The sequence below is a fragment of the Caretta caretta genome, chromosome 9 (genome assembly GCF_965140235.1).
Source record: "Caretta caretta isolate rCarCar2 chromosome 9, rCarCar1.hap1, whole genome shotgun sequence".
Taxonomy (NCBI): Eukaryota; Metazoa; Chordata; order Testudines; family Cheloniidae; genus Caretta; species Caretta caretta.
The window spans coordinates 42,621,385-42,644,554 of NC_134214.1; the positions used below are offsets into that span (position 1 = coordinate 42,621,385).

The 23,170-nt window shown below is 39.5% G+C and overlaps 1 protein-coding gene across 4 annotated transcripts in view; it reads left to right on the plus strand.

Annotated features, from left to right (window-relative positions):
• Positions 1 to 23,170, plus strand: part of CAB39 (calcium binding protein 39) — a 67,336-nt gene that overhangs the window by 2,205 nt on the left and 41,961 nt on the right. Inside the window, exon 2 of one of the 4 annotated variants that reach the window (XM_048863858.2) lies at positions 7,536 to 7,790. The exons of the other annotated variants lie outside the window; for them this stretch is intronic. The gene's annotated coding sequence lies outside the window, so the exon portion shown is untranslated. The remainder of the gene's footprint in view (positions 1 to 7,535; positions 7,791 to 23,170) is intronic. 4 annotated transcript variants of the gene reach the window in all.

Genomic DNA, 23,170 nt, shown 5'->3' on the forward strand with positions numbered 1-23,170 from the left:
GATGTGACACAGTTTCCAGCACTAGGTCCTGATCCTACATAGTCGTAGTAGGATTCTATGCAGGAATAACTCTGGGTATGAGAGTAACTTGGCAGGACTGAGCCTTTACTTTGCAAAGGGCTCCCCTAAAATCTAATGTGACCTAACATTTTTGTGAAAGGGAATTTTTTTTCTCTAGTTTTGTCTAAGGGTACGTTTTTGCCTTTTTTAACTAATTTTTATTTCTATGAAAAAATGGTAACCTACTTGCAAATTTATTTAAAACCTGTATTTTACCTTAAGAAAATGACATGAATTAATTAGCACAGCCAGTGTAAGGGAAAAGATTAAACTGTGACTTGGCCACTTTTCAATTTCTTTAAGGCAAGAGACATCTTTTAAAAAATAATTACGTAAAATGTGGATCTGAAAAGGAACTATTCCGTTTACAACAAAATATGTGAAAATTATTATTATTTTTACTTGTCAAAAACTCCAGTGCAGGGTCCTATGTTTCCCTTACAGCAGTTTAGGGTATCATCAGGAAATGCATCTCTTTATAGTGTTTAGGTGTTTATGAGGTCCTAAACTGTTACAGAGGAAATGCAATATTCTGAGCTATTCACAGCCAAAAATATTCTTGAGTTCTCTTTTAAATACAGAGAGTTTCTCATTTAACAGATGGGATCAAAACAATGTATATTTTCATTATAATACATAGTGATGCGTATTTATGCATGGCTTTTCTAGTTAAAGGGGTTAAACAAAATAATATTGTGTAAATTAGAATAAGCAAAATAGTTATTCGTATCAGAAGTACCATTTGACAGTTTATTCAGTCTTCCTGTGTAATGGTACAAAACTTATCTGATCTTTAAAAATAAAAATCACAAAAAGATGTCCACAGCCCTACTTGAGCTTGTAAGATTGTCTGTCATTGACTTGCTATTGTAAGAGAATTGTTTGTTACATTTAGTTCAGCAATAGTCTTGTGACATGAGAAGTAATTGAGCCTGTCAGCCAGCACATAGTTGTTTTAAGATTTTTTGTGAATTATACTGTAATCTTGTTGGTTGCATTATGATAGTTTAGGATTTCTCTCATAGAAGATAAGTACCCCAGCATAAGATGAGATTGTATTTTATCTTAAATTTCTGGTAACATTATAAACTAGGCACAGACAACGGTGTATTCCCAATGGGGTGTAAATATGTCAAGAAAACTCCACCTCTTGGAATTCCGTGATTGCTATTGTAAAATGTTTATTCAGGAGGGGAATGACACTGATCTTTCACATTGTCATCAAAGTTATTCTGTAGCTTCTCATTAGTTAACTGGTGCTAGTCAAACTAGACCTTAGTTTTATGGTGCTGTGTATTGTGCACTGTCTGTTTGGTTCTTCAAGTTCTTTTTGAAGGCTAGAATTACTAGGCTGTAACCCCTCCCCACAGTTCATTCTGGATCATGAGAGTTTTTGGGGGTGGGGGAGGAGAAAGAGATGACTATTTATGTATAATAGAATTAGATGCAGAGCTGAATAACTTATGTTTTAAACATATTGAGAGCTAAACTTTTATTTAGGATCCTCTCTTTAAAACTTAGTAATCACTGTAGTACACTTCTGGGTTTCATAAATTGTAGGTAAATTTAGAGAATTTTCTGCCATAAGTAGAATTCTGGTAATGACATTTTAATGTGATTAAGGTTAAAAGAGTGATTATGTGATTGAACATATTTATTCTGAGGGTCTTTTCCAAGACTTCTCTGCTGTTTCTACAAACAAAAATAAGGTTTTATCATTGTCTGCACTACAACATTTATAGTAATAGTTGTAGAGAAGCCAATAACATTGTCAGCTGTGCTCAGATTCCAAAACTTTTATTTTGCATGGTATATGTACAAAGGAGAATCACATCTTGACTTTCAAATATAAAGTAGTTAAAAAAAATCTTGCAAATGTCTATAAGGAAATTGCAAAACATGTGATGTCATGTTTAATCACACTTCTCAGTAATTTACATTTTAATACCAGATATAATAGCAATCCTGACTACGGGATTTGCTATCCAGGAGTGAAAGCTTGGTTTGATTTTAGTGTGGGTGTCCTTTGTATCTAACTTGAATCCATAAAAACCCCTAATTTTCCCCTGCTGTATTATCTTCCACCATACATTGCTGTGGCTAAAACATATATATGCATGCAAAGCTTGATATTTTTCTTAGATGCTCCAGAGCATGCACTATTTGAGTAAGAGAATTATTTTTGCAAATTACCTATTTGGTTAGGCACCTAACTCTCTGTGCACAATATTATGACTTTTTCTTTACATGTTTTAATTGCCCCCACTCTCTCTTCAAACCTCATAGTAACACTTACGTTGTACCTATTGCATAGTAAGAGTTGTCTGTATGTTAATGAAACTAAGTTCTACTCTAATAGGAAGGAGGAGAGCATAATAAGAAACACACCAAAAATAAAGGTGAGTAAGGTGATGCAGTATTGGCTTGCCTTAACAACCTTGGCCAATTGTTTAAAAAATGGGTGCGTAAAGTTAGCTTGCTAAATCTGTATATAGATACCTAAATAAATGGCCTAAATTTAAAAAGTTACTGAGAATCCAGTAACTTAAATTGGAGTCATTTGAGTTGGGTCCCTTTGTATCTAAACAAATTTGCACTCGTTATATTACCTCATAATGAAATAATGTATTAACTTATCACTTATTCAGATACCTTCTATAAAGAGATGAATTTAGGAATGAACCAAACAGGAAGCAGATTCACATTCAGTGTGTACAGGAATAACCATGTTCATTCCTCAGAAATGATTGTGACTTTTTTTTTTTTTAAAGAAACATCAATTCAGGAAGTAAGTTTCTTATTTTAAATAACTACTTTAACCTTCATTCAGACTCCATAGTTTTGAGTGTTTTAGCTAGTACCCTATGTGTTCACAGAGCATTATAAAAGTGTCCTGAGCTATAGATTTTAAACATGTAAAAAAGGGTGTGTTTTTTGGATATAATTCAAACTTAGTGCCCTCTTGAAAACCTGTAAAAAGGGGAATGACAATTTTTTGGGGGAAATAGCTAACACTAGCTCACCTGTTCATGTAATGGTAACGTTATAATGCTTCCAATAAAATGTCAGCTTTGATGGTGAGTTATTTTTTAAAGCACATTGTGTTATGCTGTTTTTCCCCCCATAAAAGTCTCCGCTGAAAAGTTTAATTTAGCATTTTTAACTGATTCGGAAAACTGAAAAGTTATAATTGATGCAAAGATATTTAAACATATCAGTTGAGAGCAGTGGAACTCTGGGAACACAGTAGTAAGATATTTTTCTAAGTGTAAAAAAACTACCTTTTTTGGCTAGATTGAATTCTTAAAATCTTAAAATGTGTTTGTGCATATTTTTTTTTACGTGTTCTGTACACAAATTACTCCATATGTGAAATAAAGTGTAACTTTAGTGCTTTTGGTTACCGCCCTGTTGTATATCACTTTTTATCAGCATTGCTAACAAATACTACAGTAGTTCATTTTGTTATTAAAGGAAGTGTGACTAGCAGTTTGTTAGTTAACTAATGGAAAAACAGATTTCAAACTCGTAATAAAGGAGCGCAGTTAGGAAAGAGTAGAACGGAGACTCAGTAAAGGGCTTAAAATGTCTACTTTTCCGGTGTGTTGAGAGGATGAATATTTGTGGGGGAATAATACATTTATTTCCATACAAGTTCATCCAGTTTCACATCTTCACAGATTTGTTTAATGAGCAGAAATGTAATTCTCTGTTGATACCTATATTAAGGCAAATTATCAAAAGTGATAATTATGAAGATAAATATTCTTGGAAATGTAGAGCATGAAATCTCCAATTGCCGTTGGTGAGTAGAAATCTTTTTCTGGCTTGTAGTGGGGCCTACACAATCAATTTAAATCTAACAAAATACATTTCTGCAGAACTTGTTTACACTTTTCAAAAGAAAAAAGTATTTTAGTCTTTATAACTATGGAGAACCTTTCAAATATAAAAGGATAGTTTTCTGTTTTCCTGAGTCTTCAGTCATCTTCAGTATAGCTTTTTTCTTTACTAATTTGATCCAATAGCTCACCTGAGAATGCTTGCTACTTTCTATTGATGAATGGATTTTTCAAGCCTTGGTCCTCCGGCTAATAGGTTCTTTCTAGTATTCGTGTTTGGAAGTGCAGAGGAGACACAAAAATCCCCTCCCTCCCACTCACCATCCCCCCGCCAAAACCCCCTGAAATGGAACTATTAGTAAGATTTCATACAGTGATTAGTATGCAGATATGAGTGCTGACAATACTTCAATACATCCTGCTACGATGGAATCTCTGACTGTAGATGTGACTAAGCAGTTTCTATGTAGTTGATGCTGCAATTGTATATAGGAACTAAAATGCAATGACATAATCCGATGAAAACAACATGCACCCCTCCACATACTAGTTCTTCCCTTTTAAAGGAAGGTGTCAAAGCCTACAGTAAGGAAAAGCTTATAACCTGTTATAGCTTATAAAATATACCTGTATTTAATATCTGTGCTGTATGGAATATCATCTTTAATAAAATATGCTTCACTTAGAGTATAATTCAGTTTTGTTTCTAAAATGTGGATGATTTTCTTTCTCTCTCAAGCAGAGATGACCCATGTCTTTTGATAGTGTGTGTGGGGGGTGGGGCAGGGCAGCGTGAGGGCAGCCAGCTTCAGCAGTGTTACTGAGCATGCTCAGTACAAGCCAAGCAGCGAATCTGGGGCGGGGTGGAGCACGTGACCCTGCATTTCCCCCCACACCACAGGCATCGCCTCTGCTTTTAAGTAAGGAATTAACATTGTCTTAAACTGAGTACAACACAAACTGGCACTGAGAAGCTTTTCAACACACCATACGAATGAATTGCACTCTGAACCTGCAACACCTGCCATTCCAGTCCTAAACTTTTCTTTAGCAAAGCTTGGCAATAATTCAGAATTGTTTATGGGGAACTATAGGTAATACCCATAGGGGATATGATCAAGACTAACACATTTCGTTCTTGACACACACAGATGCATTAAAAGAATATTAGGGATGCCAAGGCAAGCACTCAGAAGTTAGCAAATGGCAGAAGTGGTGTTGCCTGTACAGTCTTAATTCAAACCCCCATGTGCTTATTCAGCCTGAAACAGTCTCTAGTGAAAACAAAGTCTTACAGCTAACCTTCACTATAATGTAATAAAACTTGGTTTCCAGTGTTGAAAATTGCCTATCCAATAATTGCAATAGCAGAGTTCAAATGACGTGATAGAACAGAAGACGTTTGGAGATGCAGCTAACAAAAATGCTGCTAGTTTTTCATGTTGATCTGTCTGGAACGTTGGAGCTGATCAAAATATCTTTCTGTGGTAGGGTGGTTGCTGGAAATGAAGGCTGAGATTAATATTTTAGATTGAAGGTTTATAGATTAGGCAGTGGATGTAACTTTCTGGTTCTGTCAATTCTCCTCAGTTTTGCGAGCGTTCAAATAAGGTGTAAGATTCCTCTAAACTTGCACTTTCATGTGGCATTCCACACGTGCTGCCTCGCCTTAGCAAGAGCGTCATGCAAAATCCTCATTAGTGCAATATTGTCTCTGCTCTTACCCAAGCTTATTTTTAGAGGCAGAAACAGAATGAAATTTACAGTCAAACAAGAAATTGATGGACCAAACTGAAATTAAAGCTCCATGCTTCTGTTTCCTGATGATTTTTAAATGCGTAGACACCTTTCTAAATGTATAGGCAATACATGTCTGTCTTACATTTAGTCCTAACTATTTAAATAACTTGACCTATCACACAATTATCTGCAGGTTCCATTCTAAACAAGATATGTTTAATAAAACTAATGGCTACCATTGTATTTATCTTCCTTTTCATGAGTTACCTTTTCCTCAAATTACAATGGAAACTGTCAGTCAGATATGGAATTTTTTATAACTGTAGGAAGAATAAACTATTAATTGCATACTACGTAAGTATTTGCATAGATACAATTCCATCATGAAATCTGTAAGAAGAATAGAATAAGGCTTGTGAAATTCTTTAAAAATGGGTTTTGAGAAGAGATTTCTAGAATGTATTTTGAGGCATACTGTGCAAATTGTCAGATGAAAGCTCTTTTAGTGACTTGAGAGAACTGAGGTAAGCCTTCAGGGACAGAGATGGTGGCGAGTGAAGAATGATAGCGATTGTTGGACTCAAGATCCTAAATTTGTACCTTTCAAACACAGGACTGATCTATCGCTCCTACTGACCTAAAACTTGAAGTACCTTCTTAAAAATATGATAGAACTTTGTAAACAGCTGTTGCTCTAAAAATTATTCAGATTTATAATCTCTTAGAAAAGCACTACATTGAAACATCAATATCCACTATTGTGGAGTTGTGGTAAGAGCTGCCCAGGGAGCCCGGGCTGCTGTGAGGAGTCCTGGAGCCTCCACCTGCCCAGTGCAGGGTGCCCTGGGAGTGGCAGGAACATGGACTGAGGGCTGCTGTCCAGCACCACGCCCCCTGCCCAGGGCAGTTGGAGGGTCCAGGGCTCCGGACAGCGGCCTGGGCTCGCTGGGCAGCTCTTGTAACAGCCTAGGATGACCATATGTCCCGTTTTTAAGCCCTTCCCTGGATGTCCCAACTTTTTTGGCAAACTGGGAATTTATACGATTTGCTCTTGCCAAGTTTGCAAGAGCTAACAGGACTAAAGGCCAGTTTTGCCAAAAAGGGGCTTGGAAGGGCAAGTGGTGGGGCTTGGGCCAGCCCTGCCCCATGCAGCGCAGGAGCAGAGTGGGAGGACCCTGGGGGAAGAGGAGCAGCCAGGGTGGCAGGCCTCGGGGACAGAGTTCCAGCACTCCTGCAAGGGCCCCCAAATTGGCCGCGGTCCCTGTCTGTGAATCTGCCACTGCTAACTTCTTGTCTCTGATGCAGGTCATATCTACACTGCGAACTTGCCAGCATGCCTATGTCAGTCAGGCATATGATAGATGTGATTTGTTACTGAGATAGCTGTGCTGGCAAAAGCTCTTAGTAGTTGCCATTATACTGGTAAAGTGCAGTTACTGGTGTAGCTATACCAGCAGAGCGCTCCACTAGTGGCATAGTACTGACTTGGCCATAGAGGGGGAAGCTGAACACCTCTTACCATACTGTAGATTGTGGTATTGTTGAAGCATCCATGGCTGTGGCTCCAAGAAAGGTCCTTGCTCCGGGGGACTGACAAGCTTTCTAAAAAGGCACTGGTGATAGTTCTCATATCAGTAAAAGCAATATAATCTCCTTACTCCCCCAAACAAAGCCAATGCTAATGCAAAAAAAGTTAACTAATTACATTGCACATATGTAATACTCTCTACTTCTTTTCCTTTTTGAATGTTGATGTTAAATAAATCATCTCGTTAGAGGGAGACCATTAGGCTTTAAAAAATGAGTTAATAGTTTTTCTATATCTGTCCCAGTCCCCCAACTTTTGTTGTTTCACATCATTTTCCTGCTTTAATATTTTTCTCTTCTGTGTAGCTGAGTAAAAGCTCCATACAAAATGGGGAAAACTTTCTTAATACACAGTACTGACTGATGGGATTTACAAACCCCCATGCTGAGGCTGAGGCAGGGGAAGGGCTGGAGCAGTACTGGGCTTGGAAAGACTGCCTGTTGGATAATGCCAACTATGCACCGGTGGAGAAGATCCGTGTAAAGCGTGCTTCAACAGCTCCAGACAATGGAAGAAGGAGAGAGGGCATTCCCTGGAGGAGCACCATTCTGCAGCAACAGGTGAAGAAGCTTCTACCAAGGGGATCCAGCTATGAGTCCCATTCCCCTCCCCATATCCCAAGATGCTCCCCAAGAGGCAGGGAGAACCACAGGCAAGGGGCACAAGAGGGCTGCAGGCATTTGCCCTAGACTTGGAGTTTTGAAGTAAATACTTTGTCAGCTACAACCACATCCCAAACTGAGATGCAGTGTCTGGTAGGAAGTGGCCTGGGGAAGGAGAGCAAGCAAGCTGCTGCATTTTCAGGGCCCTGGGCTGGAACCTGGTAAAGAGAGATCATCAGGGTCCCCTTACCTGGCCCAGAACTATGACTCCTGGCGCCCAGAAGAGTAGATCTAGGGGTTATCGGCAAAGAGAACATTCCAGCAGGACCTCATCTAGAAGACTGGGACACCCTGAACTGATAGAAAGACTGAAGTTGAAGGCCCAGACCTGTAGGCCTACTGACCAACCAAACGACCCCACTACACTGATCAAATGCATAAGTAACAAACTGAAAAAATAGAAGCTTTCTCTAAATCTTTTACTTCTAGTAGTGCTTTTACAAGTGCTATTTGTAAAAACTGCTAACTCTCTTTTAATGTTGTAACATTGAAAAAATTCTATTTTCCTAAGAGCTTCAACACAAAGGTAAAAGATTCCCCCCCTCCACCCCATTATGTTTAGTATACCTACCCAGAGAAGCCTGTGGGTGAAACTCAATTTAAATGTTTGGGGGGGGGGGACATTTAGTAGGCAGGATTCTGAATAATTTCTAATTCCTAAAGTAGGATGTAATTCATTCAGTGTCTCTTGCTTTTGTGATCATCCTTTGTGTGCTTCCCTTATTGATATAATGTGCAAGATGGGAGCTCAGATGTGTGTATTACACCTAGTTAGGAATACAGTTCCTTTAAAAAAAATTAATTTGACTTCATTGTTAGACAAACATAGGCACTTCTTTCCCACCTGTGACCAAGCATCATTCATATTGTATTTGTATTTCTGTATTCAATTCTGCAGTATTTACATTTATCATATTTTGAGGCATACATTGTCATCAAAAAGGTGATAATTAAAGAATCATAACTGAGAAAATTACTTTTCAAAAGCTAAATTCTACCTTTAGATATACATGTTTAGCCCCCCTCTCTTTTCAGTTAAGTCAACATACATGTACACTTGTATTGGATGGCAGGATTTGGCCTTAAAGTTTCTGTTTCTAAATCAGTATTTTGGCAGCACATGTCAAATTCTCTGGTTGTAATTATATATTCTTCAGTAATACTTACCTCTTGCTTGTATAAGAGACGTGTTTATCATGTCCGTTAGAAAAATGAATTGTCTGTTTAGTGAGATTTCAGTCTTTATTTGGGAAGATATAAAAATATCTAATAGTGGGCTTCCGAGCATGGATTTTATAGTATGTCAACCAACAAAAGGAGGATTATTTTTTCTGAGTCTTGTGTGTTTGGTCTTCTCTTGCTGTTCGGGAAGGGATGTGAGTTGAATAAACAATGGAGGCTATTGCAGTCAATTGGTTGGCATAGCCTCTCTAGAATGATTCTAGTCCAACTCTGTAGCTTGGTATTGGAAGGATCATCTAGCCCAGGGGTGGCCAAACTGTGGCTCATGAGCCACATGTGGCTCTTTTACCATTAAAGTGCAGCTCACAAGTCTCCTATGCTGCCCCCATTTCACCAGACTGGAGGGGGGAACTCAGGACCTCTGCCTTGCAGTAGGGTGGTGGGGTAGGGGCTTCTTCCCAGTGAGGAGGGAGGTCTAGGGGCTTCAGCTCGGCTCTCAAACTTCTGAAGATCATTGTATGTGGCTCGGAGGGCCAGAGAGTTTGGCCACCCCTGATGTAGCCTATTTTTATGGAGCAAGAGGTTGGGAGAAGATTGCAAGTTCAGATATAAGTCTACATTTCAGAATTAGTTCATTCTCCAGCTCTTTAATGAAAATGGGGAAAGATTTTTGGTGAGAAATGTTGCATCTTTAATTGTCATATGGGTTATTTGTTACTTTCAAGAATATTTACAAGGATTAAATAATGTTAGTATGTACAAAAAATGCTTCTACTATTTGACATGTCTGTTTACTCTGGTAGTTTCACTTTGGAACTGAATTACGCTAAGTCGAATTAAGGATACTTGAATTCTGAGTGATGGTGTTCACATAGGAGTTTAATGCAGCTTAACTAACTTATTTCAAATTCACACCTTTACTTAATTCACTTTAATTTTCATCGATGTTCCCATATAGACAAGCCCTAATAAAGCTGAGAAATTCTGCCTTTTTATCCAAACTGTAGAAATAGATACTATGTAATTCAGCTGAAGACAACTTTGAAGGAACTTTTTACTTAATATGAAGCCTGAAAATAAAAGGAATAAGTTACATTCAGGGGTTAGCTAGGAAGTTATAGATGGGTGAAGAGAGAGCTGATAAAAATACAGTGACTTTCACCTTTAATTAATTTAATTAATCCTGTAGTAATTCATTAACAAAAGTTTTTGACATGTAATAGCTAGCTGGATTGTGTGAAATGGATTGTTTCAGTTCGGTATCTAGCAGAAAGGTATTCAATTTGCAAAAACAACCATCACCATCTCTACCTATTTTGGCAATATCAGAAGTGTTGAAAACATAGAACATCTTATAGTTTCTTTTACACTAATTATGTCCAAAAGCACACTTCGACTTTATGACCTTGGCTGTAGGCTTCTACCACTGTCTCCAAATATAATTATTATAAGTCCTTCTAAATTTAAAATTTCTGCCATATAATTATTGTTGGAAATACAAACTAAAATTAAATAAATGCTTGGCAGAGAGTTATGATTTTTTGCTGACTTGCCTCCATATATAGAAGTACTTTTTTCAGCATTGGAAACAATATACAGTTCAACAGAAAAATAAATTGGACTTCATAAGCAATTTTAAAGTTTACCAAAGGCAGGTTTTTTGAGAGTACAGTATGTGTATAAATCTGACTTTTAGTACCAGTCAATCTGCCTCCTGGTGTTGTAGAAAATGTTACTATTGCATTGCTGTAGAATAGTGTAGTACAGCATATAAAAAAGTAAATACTTTAAAATGCCACAACTTTACAATTTATTATTATTATTATTGTTTTAAAAGCTGGTGTCTCAGGTAATTCTGCTTAAAGGATTTGAAGAAAGAAATGTGGCCCTAAGAAAACTAAGGGATTGGCAAGACAGAGTTGCTGAAGTCCTTTATGATGCCTGATGTGTGTATATATAAGTAATCAGTTGAAAGGCAATTTTTTTACATTATCTGTTGATGTCAGTCTTTCCTTCAAACTACCATTCTACATAGAGTGGAATGTTCTTTAAGATACAAGGTGTGCAGTTATTTTGCAGTAAATACTTGGGTACGGTGAACTTTTTGGGAACTCTCGGGTGATCTGACATGAAGTTGGAGTTCTCAACTTTTGGTTTGTGACACTTCTTCTAAGATCCACTCTTTTGGTCTTTCCTGATTGTTTCTGTCTTCATCAGAGACAAAGCAGCATCTGTTACAGTGATGGTGGTTCATAGCAAGAAAGTCTGTTGGTCTCAGAAGAGAAAAGAGTGGTGTAAGGGTAGAACAGAGTTAAGATTACTGATGCGTATACAGCCCACCATAGTGATCTCTACCTCTGCTATGCCCTTCCTGCTTCCATTTCACTTACCCTGAGAATTTACAATAGAATCAAATAATATTTTCTCTCCCCTTCCACCATAGACTTGTGAGATTCATTTCAGTTCTGACTTTGATGCTATTCACTATTCTAGAAGGTCAGATAATGTAACTTGTGAAACTCTCTCTTCTGAATCCCAGTGGAGGAACTGTAATCTTTCCTGAGCAGTGACATGTTGGTGACTAGGTGGTTGGTGTGGATCCACACTTCATCCAATATGGCAATTTAACAAACTCTGCCTACTAAATTGTAATACAACCATTTCTCAACTGGACTGGAGCTATAGTGCTCAGAGGAATATGAGAGGGAGCTTTCTCCAGTAAAAGACTCTTTGAGGAAGAGATTCAGTCTCCTGCAGATTTTGTCAGAAGAAAAGGAAATTTTTCTTTTGTGGTTTTAGTAGAATATCTGGCATTCCAGAAAATTTACACTAAAAGTTAGCTATCAGTCCATTTCAAGTCTTTGTAGTGGTCCCATCAGTGAATAATCTGAGTGACTTCCAGATTGATTGGCATGACAAGGTCCATAGTGGACTTTGCTTTGTGAAGTCTTCAGTTTTTTTCCTGTCCCCGGTTACAGGAAGCTCTGCTTTGAGAGGGATATTTTTTGGGGGGGGGGCAGATGGTGATTGATTAAGCTTTTTTTTTTTTTTTTTTTACCATGATCAGAACATTTACTACAAAAGGTAGATCTTGCAGAATGACCTTTAAAGGTGGTCTAATTCTAGATTAGTCTATTATCTTCTGAAAGCTTGTTCCACAGCTGGATCCCCTTGCCCCAACATGTCTCATCTGGCCTATATGACCTGTATTGCCCCAGAGGAGCACAATTGTCTTGGCAGTTTAGAGCTGGCAATGTAGTTTCTTATGTACCTGGTACTTAATCCATTTATGACTGTCAGAGTTTGGCTGGCCTTTTAAGGGTAATGGGATTCAGCCACACATTTGATGAATTAGCTTTTGACCTCCTCCCCCCATCCTGATAAGCTAGGTGATTTCTTTAAAAGGCCAGTGAGAGACAGGCAGAGAGCTGGAGCAAAGACAAGACCTTGTGGGGAAAAAGGGTGTTGAGACCAGTTGGAAACTAGTATAAAGCTCCTGCAAGGGACCCTGAGAAAGCAGGGGAACAGCAGAGGAGATTTTCTTACTGACCTCTCAGTCAGAGAGAGAGTTGGACAAGATGCCTGTGGAAGTATTCCAGCTAGGAGAGGCCTAGGAGCAGCTGCTTGAATTATTTTGAACTCTTGAAAGCCTTTTGTGAGTGTTTGAATTGAAGAGAGGAAACCAAGGCAGGGTACCCGGACCGAGGCAGGGTACCCGGACCGAGGCAATTGGAACATGTTGCAATGACTTTCAAGAGAAGGATTTGACAGTGGAAGCAGACTGGGGGCCAGCTGAGGGACTAGAATATAGAGTACATTCTGTACAAGTTGGTGTTTTTGCATTGTTTTGTTTTCATATCACTTTTAGATACAGAGAATTGCAGTAATCTAGTCTGCAGGTGACAAATATATGGATCACGGGGTCCAGGTCCGAATAGGGAAAAAAAGAGCAAAGTTTCTTAGCAAAATGGAGGTGAAAGAAGGCATTGTTTTTGGTCATTGGCACTCTAACTGATAAGTAGGCTTGGCAGGATTTGAGTTTAATCAGTAACTGCCTGTAAACATAGATTTCAGCTGACACACTGAAATCTCCAGGAAAAAAAATCATTTGGTAATAGTTGTCCTTCCTGCAGGGATGAGGTGTCACTGGATCTGTAGAGAGCCCTTTCCAGCCCCACTGTCGCAGACCCCACTCTGTCACTCACCAGTGAGGGGTGCCAGAGATCTCTGCTTTGTCCCATGATGTCTGCAACCTTCTCACATGTTTCATCTGCAGGGATTGGGCATCATTGGCCCTGCAGCTATGTAAGTAGCTCTCTGGAGCTTTGCTGTCATGGCCCCTCTCTCTCTCTCTCTCTCTCTCAATCATTAGCCAGAAGTGTGGGAGCCATCCCTGGGCAGGAACTGTTCAGCAGTGGGATGCCCCCCCTCATGCCCCCAATCAGGGGTTCATCCTCCGTGTTGTCTTGGGTCCCTCAGCTGTACAGGGAGCCTCCCGCAGTCAACACTGCATCCATCCTAACCCAAACCCTACCCACCAAAATTGTTAAAAAAATAAAATCTTAAAAATAAAAATAGATTAAAATAATCTGAATTAGAAAAAAAAAATTGAATTCTTACCCTGCTAATTGTCTTGGGGTCTAGGCTCAGTGATGAGGCAAGCCAGGCACAGAGCTTTAATGGAAGAAGTGGGGTAGCCTCCTGGCTGGTTGTTTGGTGTGTGTTCTTCCATCTGACCAGTATCACTTCAGTCTTGTTTGGATTCAACTTGAAGCAGCTGCTTTTCATCCAGGAGCTGATTTCTTGTAAGTATATTAACTCTTTAATGGCATTAGTTACATCTTTGGAAAATGAGATACAGAACCAAGTGTCATAGGCATATTGTTGGCAGTGGCTCTTGTGAGTACATACTCTCTCATTAAGTGGGCTTGTGTAGATGCTGATGAATAGGGAGACATAAAGTTGTATCTTTTAGGACCTTATCTGTAAGAAGTCTCAGGGCAGAGGAACAGTTACCCCTTACCAGTGTCTGAGCTCTGCTGATCTGAGCAGAAAGTTGATCTTATCATGTCTTCTCACCTGTTGGAAATTTTCCTCCAGCCTCCTTCATCGTTCTTGCATCCTTTCTCTAGGATTGGCTGAGGAATTGGTATTTCTATTTGAGGAGGGCAAGCGAGATGGATAACTCCATTTTTTAATATAAAAATGGATCCGCTAGTAACTAGTTTATGGAATATGCGGAATACTGTGTTTTTGGATCTAGGGCGTGAGGCAAAAATACAAGATTTGCAGAAAAGCAAAGCTGCTACCTGAGAGATGTTGCCAACGGTAGATTCAACAAGTAATGCTTGTACAGCTGCTCCTAATTTTGGATAAGGAACTCTGCTTAAAAACAACCTAAAATTTAATTGACCAATTTGCCATTTCTGTTCTCTTCACTGAGCAAGGGCCACGACAAAGTAGATAGAAGGATTTCATGATATTAACAGGGCCATGACTCCAAGTCTGAAAATAGAAACTTGTACGTTAACTGCTGTCTCTTGCTTCCTACATTAATCAGTATATAACTTCCAATGAGACGTTTCTTTTAGAGGAAATATGTGGAAATATGTCCTCCTTAAATTATGTACCTCGTTCAATCAGTTTGTGAGTTTCATTTTACAAGTGTCAACTACATCTTGGGTTGATGAGAACAAGTTAATTTCAGAATGGCTATTTTAATTTTTACATTGTTTTCACATGTCTGTCTATGCCACTGTAGCATAGACATACCTTGGGACGAGGTTTTCTTGCAAAAGCAGAAAAGTAGTCAGAACAGGAGGCATTAAACTATGCTTTAACATATCAACTGTAACATATCTGCTGTCTCAGCTGGTCTTAGTTCAGTGTTAGTCATGTAGTAGCAGCATCTTCAGCTCTCTAGTGTTAAGTTTTTTCATGACTGGTTTGCCACAGAGTTGTCTCACTTACATTGTTGACACTAAGCCCTGGTCTATACTACAAACTTATGTTGGTATAACTGTGTCGCTCAGGGGTGTGGAAAACCCACAGCTCTGAGCATCAGTGTAGACAGCACTGTGTTGATGGGAGGGCTTCTCCTATCGACATAGCTACTACCTCTCAGGGAGGTGGAGTACCTAAGCCGACAGGAGAAGGTCTCCTGTTGGCGTAGGTAGCGTCTTCACTAAGTGCTACAGCGACATAGTTGCACTGTTGTAAGTGTAGAAAAGCCCTGTCATAAATATAAAGGGAAGGGTAGGGAAGGGTAAACACCTTTAAAATCCCTCCTGGCCAGAGGAAAAACCCTTTCACCTGTAAAGGGTTAAGAAGCTAGGATAACCTCGCTGGCACCTGACCAAAATGACCAATGAGGAGACAAGATACTTTCAAAAGCTGGGGGGAGGGAGAAACAAAGCCTCTCTCTCTGTCTGTGTGATGCTTTTGCTGGGGACAGAACAGCAATGGAGTCTTAGAACTTAGTAGGTAATCTAGCTAGATATGCATTAGATTCTGATTTCTTTAAATGGCTGAGAAAATAAGCTGTGCTGAATGGAATGTAGATTCCTGTTTTTGTGTCTCTTTGTAACTTAAGGTTTTGCCTAGAGGGATTCTCTATGTTTTGAATCTGATTACCCTGTAAGGTATTTACCATCCTGATTTTACAGAGGTGATTCTTTTTACTTTTTCTTCTATTAAAACTCTTCTTTTAAGAATCTGAATGCTTTTCCATTGTTCTTAAGATCCAAGGGTTTTGGGTCTTGTTCACCTACGCAAACTGGTGAGGATTTTTATCAAACCTTCCCCAGGAAAGGGGATGTAAGGGTTGGGAGGATTTTGGGCAGAAAGACGTTTCCAAACAGGCTCTTTCCCAATTATATACTTGTTAGACGTTTGGTGGTGGCAGCGATAAAGTCCAAGGGCAAAAGGTAAAATAGTTTGTACCTTGGGGAAGTTTTAACCTAAGCTGGTAAAAGTAAGCTTAGGAGGTTTTCATGCAGGTCCCCACATCTGTACCCTAGAGTTCAGAGGGGGGAAGGAACCTTGACACTCTTATTATGCAATATTTTTTCTTTTAGACTGTTTTTATAGTTGCGAACTTGCAAAGACTAAGCACTCCAGAGTGTTGGTTTTCAGGCTTCATGCAGCCTCATGCCTTAATCTGGTTTGTCCCTTGAAGTGACCCTACGTTCTCTCAAATACTAGTAATGATCCTGTCATTTTTCAGATGAGCTGTGCGGAGAACTATATTGCAATGAACTTAAGGAAATTTAGGTTGAATATTGGGAAAAATTCCTTTACTGTGAGAGCTACAGGCTGTCAAATAGTCTCCCTGAAGCGCTGGTTCTCAACCTATTTACCATTGTTGGCTGCATATGCAGCTCTGTATGTTTTGTGGGTTGCATCCCCACAATATATACTACCTGTATGGCCATGAGGATGTCACATGGGCTGCAGCTGTGTGCTGATATGGCTGTGCGTTGAGAACCCCTGTCTTGAAGGAAGTGGTGGACAACTAGAATGGACAAAGCACTAGAAAATACTATGTATAGAGTTTCTGGGTTTAGGATTTAATCAATAAACAACCACAAAGTCAGTTTTCACAGTTACATTTTTTTAAAATAAGTATTTTAGCTATTTTGAAATTTCCTTTTTTCAACTTTGGCTATGGTATTATGTCTCCATATTTGTTGTAAAATTAAATACACTTAAAGACAGGAACTGAAAATGTTCTGTTGCGTGTAGCTTTTCCTGTATTGGTGAAAGAGCAGTCTTTGAAATTAAAATTATATCTGAAAGGAAAATGTTGATTGAAATGCTGTGGAATTCTTAAAAAGAAAATTAACCAATAATACGCATCTTGAAAATGTGCATAAAATAAACACACAATTCCAGAAAAAGAATAGCAAAAAATGGAACCCCTAACTGTAGGTAGATACCTGTATGCGGCAATGGGATGGGCTAAGTGGTCTAATACATTTTTTCCATTTCTAATGTCACTGATTTTATGACTCCCATCTTAAGGGAATTGTGAAGGCTTCTAGGACTAGCCTTTGGTTACTGTAGCCAAAAGAAGCTGCTCTTACCTGGTTTATAAGCTCCCAAACATCATAAAAAACAGAACACATTTGAGGAAGGTTTTAGCCTTAATACTTTTTCTTAGATTGGGACCTTTGATTCTCAAAGCTTTCTCCTGATACAATCAGATACATTTTCTAAATAAACGATCTTCAAAGTTATAAATTGCCTGCAAAGGCTAATTTCCAGTTTCTTTTACTGTGACTTGCATTACAGTATTAAAGGTTTGAAGTAAACTTTTCAAATTGCACGATGTATTGTAGGTGTTGGTCATCTTTCATGTTAAGATTTTTGAATTGCCTGTTTGCTTTTCATATTTACAAGGGAATGGGTGAGGACTTTATGTGCCTGTCTGTGTACCATATGTAATACAGCATAAAGGTTTTTGGGCAAATGAATGGGTGGAGTGACTTTAAACTGCATATCAGGAAGAGAAGCTAAGTCATAAATCTGTGATATTTTCCTTGAATATTTACAAAGATTTGGGATTTGGGTTTTAAATATTAAGAATAATAGTGGCATTCGAGTGTGAAATTCATCCATAAAATCCCTCAAAAGTTGTGATCTATCTTTTTACTGATCTAAGTGTCTATGAAAATGTGCTCGTGTGTGTATTCAGTTGCCATGGGCAAAATGTGGGTTATATTTGTTAGGTAGGGGAACCTCTGACACTGAGCTAATGAAGCCTAATAAAAAATCTGTGAATTTTCTGCGTCATGGTATAGGTGATCTTGTTCCTCATCTGTCAAACAAGTAGAATCTTAGTCTTTGGTGACTGGAGAGAGGAGTGTGGCTAGTGGGAAGTGTAGGTATGGTTGTGAGCTGCATTGCTAATCTGATTTTTCAGTCTTGTGTTGAATTTACTAAGTTTTTTTTCAGACTCACTGTAGTAAATGTGAAATATGTTTGTAAATAATGCAAGTACGTGATTAGTGGTTGTCAAACATCTGAGTATGAATTCATCTTGCTCAACATGTCTAAAACAGATGGAAGAGGTAGGAAACTATAGACTAGATTAAAGTAATGAAAACAGATTGTTCTAAAATGAAATGTAAAAATTATCAAGCAAGTTGGTATGAGAAAAAGGATTTGTGTCCATCTCAATAAGTGCAGAAAACATTTAATTTGGTTCTGAGAGATCAAATATGCCACTGAACAAAACTTTTACTGTAAAAGTAGAATAGAAGAACATTGGTGAATTTGATCCTGTGAGACGTTTCCTGTGATTAGCACCAAAATGTACTTGTGATTATACTCTTCAACATGAATTTCATGCAGGAGCAATCCCTGTTATCCCAAAACTGGCAAAAATAAGTTGTGATTGTTGTTCAATCAGCTGAATAGCAAAGACTGAAATTTGACAAAATTACATTATCTTAAATGTAGCACAAGATGAGCACTTTAAGAAAATGGTTCACTGCTAGAATATTGTGCAAGTAATAATCATGGAAGGTGCAAAATTGAATTGAGAATTTAATTAATTTTTAAAAGACCTGAACTCTGGTCCATCCAGCTCAGAATCAGTGTTTTAGCCCATTCTTATTGTTTTGTTTGAAACATCTTTCTAGTGTAGGTGTTTATAAATAAATAAATAAAAGTATAAATGTTGATAAGTGTATTGGTATTTGAGAGAATATGAAAAAAGATAGGTCTAAGTAATTAGTAGACTGGAGTGACTGAAGTATTTGGGATTTACATATAGCGCAGCAAGCTAATTATTTTGACAATGCACATTTGTGTTTGAGGAATTAATATACTTATTAACTGAATTATATTGTATATATTGTTTCATTTAAAAATCTAAAACTTTCGTTGTTTTTTTAACTAAAAAGTATGCTTTCTAATTGAAGAAAATCATGAAAGATTGTGTTGGAATCAATAATTTTTCAGAACATATTTGAGCTATGGAAGGTTAACAGATTATTCGTATGGATTATTTGGTTGGTTGTTCAGTATTGCAATAGTCAATATGTGGAACTAACACTGACTATCACCTGAGTTACATAATAGTCTTTCTGCTTCCTTGTTGATGAGCTAACCTTTATAAACTACATCAGCTTTCACCGGCTCTTAATTAAATTTCTGCTGTGGACCAGAAACTGGCTGGATGTGAACATTGTTACAAACAAAACTTAGGTCATAATATGTTAACAGCAAATAATAAAACAAGTCTGAGCAGTCAAATCAAAACTCAGTTACTAATTTGACATTCTGTTCGCAAACAGGGTTTATGTTTGCAATCTAATAGTAGCAGATTCCTGAAAGCCATCACTTGCCTTTGTATCCCCTACCTCCCTGTAAGTCTTCTGTTACCCTGGACACTCTACTTAGTTATTAAAACATTACGATCGCTTTGAACCCATCTCTTCAGCTCCACTTCAAGTTCTGACCAGTACAATGGCTTTCTTAGGCTTGGTCTACACTACAGAGTTAGGTCAAAGTAGGGCAGCTGTCTACACTACAATCTTGCTCCTGCTGATGTAAGTGCCGTACTACACTGACATCATAACTCCATCTCCATGAGGGGCATAGGGCTTATGTTGGTGTAGTTAGGGTGATGCAGTATCCCTATAGACATTGCCTTACTTACATTGGCTATTGGCTAAAATTCTTGTCAATTTCACGACTCCCTGGTGGAGCCATGAAATTGACAAGAAAGGCTGGTAGGTTTCCTACTGTGAACCCTGTGTCTGGCTCAGAGCTAGCGCTGTCACCCCTGGGGTGAGTGGGAGGCTCCTGCAAGAGCCCAGCTGCCCTCAGGCTCTTGGCTACCTGCTCCCAGAAGGCTGCGGCTGCCCTCTCCTTGCTGGGAACCCTGCTGCCCCACAGGCTCCCAGCTCCCAGCAGGCTGCTGCCTGGGCTCCCCTCTCCAAGCCTGGCTGCTGGCATTGAGAGCCCCAGCTCCCCACTGACCTCCCCTGAACAGAGACAATAGCAGTGTGAAAATGAAAAGAATGTCAATTTCTCTGCTGGTAGGCTCTGTGCTGTGAAATTGAGCTTTCGTGGGGCTCACAGCTGGGGCTGCCACCCTGGGGCGGGTGGGGAGCTCCAGTTGTGAGCCCTGCGTGGCTATCAGTGCCCCACACTGAGCTGTCAATGCCCCACTTCAGTTGTTGCAAGCGCTCCTGGTGAGGACACACTGCACTGTCAGAAGGAGGATAGTGTGGACACCAACAGCCGATGGAATTACTGTAGTGTCTGTAGGTCGACCTAAATTAAGTCAACCTAATTTTGTTGTGTAGAAAAACCCTTAATAGCTGTCACTTACCATTTTTCATTTAAAATTCTGTTCTTTGATTAAAAGAGGATTTTTTTTTAAATTTACCACCTTTTAATTGGTAACACTGCAAATAATTCATTGCTGCATGAAGCAAAGTGGTAAACAATAGTATTTGGAACAGTTTTAAAAAAAAAGTCCTGATTGAGGCGTTTGGGTTCTACTGCACAATAATAATTGATATTAGTGTTTCTACTTTACAAGCAGGATGCTAATATTATGCATTGGATGGAGTACAATAATCTTGATGAGGAAAGTAGGCACTTCCAGCCCTAACAGCCACTGTACATGCCTTTCTTGACTGATATAGATTAAAAGATTTTTAGTGACTTATAAGAAGTATCATTTATAAGCTGTATGCAGTTAATTCATGCCGAGCATTATAGTTGAGTATTTTCTGATTTTAATGTTGTTTACTTTTACATGCTAGTGTTTCTGGTGTTATTCTGCATGGATTGGCTCTATGTCTGATGCTGTTCAATATTTTTATCTGTGATCTGGAAGTAAATATAAAATCACTGCTGATAAAATTTTTGGATGCCAAAGATTGGCATAATACAAATGATAAGGATAGGGCAGTTTCATACACAGTGATCTGGATTGCTTCTTAACTGGGCTCGTTCAAAAATGCATTTTAATGTAGCTAAATGCAAGGTTGTACATCTGGGAAAAAAGAACGTAGTCCTTAATTACAGAATTGGAGACTATATCCTGGATAGCAGAGAGAAAAGGTGAGTGAGGTAGTATTATTGGTTAACTTCTGTTTGTGAGAGACAAGCTGTTGAGCTTACACAGAGCTCTTCAGGTCAGTAATTCTGAAAAAGATTTATGGGGTCATAGTAACTTAACATGAACGCCCAGTGTGATGCTGTGGCAAAAAGGGTCAATACAGTATTTGGAAGTATAGACGGGGACAATAAAGGCTGGGGAAGGAGGTGATTTTATCTCCATAAGACATTGGCAAGACACATTCTGAAATACTGTGTATAGTCTGGTGACAATATTTAAAGACTTGAAAGACTGGAGAGGGTACAGAGAAAAGCCACAAAAATTATTTGAGGTTTAGAAAAAATGCCCTTGGCATGGTCTAGACTAGAGGTGGGTAAACTATATGGCCTGCGGGCCCCTCCTGCCCAGCCCCTGAGCTCCTGGCCCGGGAGGCTCACCTCTGTCCCCCCTCCCTCGCTAGCAGTGTGCTGAGACTGCACAACACTGTGGGCAGCCTGGCAGTGCAGTTGCAGAGCTGCAGCCTGACTCAGTGCTCTGGGCAACGCGGCTGTAGCACCGCCAGCCACTAGTGCTCTAGGCAGTGCGGTAAGGGGGCAGGGAGCGGGGTGGTTGGATAGAGGGCAGAGGAGTTGGATAGAGGGTGTCAGGGGGGTTTGGATGGGGCGGCATGGAGCAGTTAGGGGTGGGGGGTTCGGGGGAGTTCAGGAGACAGGGAGCAGGGGGTGGTGGATGGGGTAGGAGTCCCGGGGGAGCCGTCGGGGCAAGAAGCGGGGGGGTGGATAGGAGGCGGGGACTGGGTCACGCCTGGCTGTATGGGGAGACACAGCCTCCCCTCACCGGCCCTCCATACAATTTTGGAAACCCAATGTGGCCCTCAGGCCAAAATTTGCCCACCCCTGGTCTAAACACACAAGTTACACTGGCGTAGATAATATCTATTTGGGGGGTGTGTGTGTGACTTTCTTGTTACTGACATAGCAATGCTGATAAAAACCCTAATGTGGATGCAGTTATACCAATATAACTGTACTTATACTCCACACTATAGGAGTTTACAAATATAACTGTACTGACAAAATCCTCGTGTTGTATTACAGTGAGAGCTTTAAAAGAGTTAAATGAATTTGACGTGTCTAAAGATTGAGAGGTGACTTGAATATTGTTTATAAGATGTTCCAGGGGAGAAAATACTGCGTACCAAAGGGCTCTTTACTCTAGTGGAGAAAGATGTAACAAGAACCACTGGCTACAAGTTAAAGCCAAAGTCAAATTAAACATCCAGCACAAATTTTTAATAGTGTAGGTGGTTAATTATTGAGATCACGTACCAAACGATGTGGTTGATCCTCCATCTCTTGATATCTTCATATCAAGGCTGGATGCCTTTCTGGTAGATATGGTTTAGTCAAACATAAGTTATTGGGCTCCATACAGGAGTAATTGGGTGAAATGCACATCTCGTCTTACACAGGTCAGACTAGATGATCTAATGGTCCCTTCTGGCCATAAGATCTGTTACTCCTGGGGGAATTCTGTGCCACTGCACAATGCAGAATTTGTTCAGAAATTAGTGTTGTATGCAGAATTTCCTTTTTCCCGTCCAGAAATGGGCTGCTGGTTGCCACTAGGGGATGCTGGACCCAGCAGAGCCCAGATTGCAAACAGAAGACACTGCTGGGGGGAGGGAGATGGATGGGTTCCATTTCCCAGCATACCTTGAAGAAAGAAGATGGTGTGCAGGAAACTCCTCACAAACATCAGGCTGTTTCTCCCTCTGGATTCCTTGGCTCTGTGGGGAAGAGGATGAGAGTGTCTGGGCTGGCAGGGGACCATAACTGGGCTCTTGGGGGAGTGAGTGTCTGGACTGGGGGGGTGCCCCTGCAGCTGAGCTTTGGGGGAGAGGGGGTAGAGAAATAGGAACTGGTTTATTGTAGGGATTTCTTCAACTCTCTTCTTCTAGGGAAGTTTTTGTGTGTGTCTGTATTGCTACAGACATACTTGCTGACAGGTATTT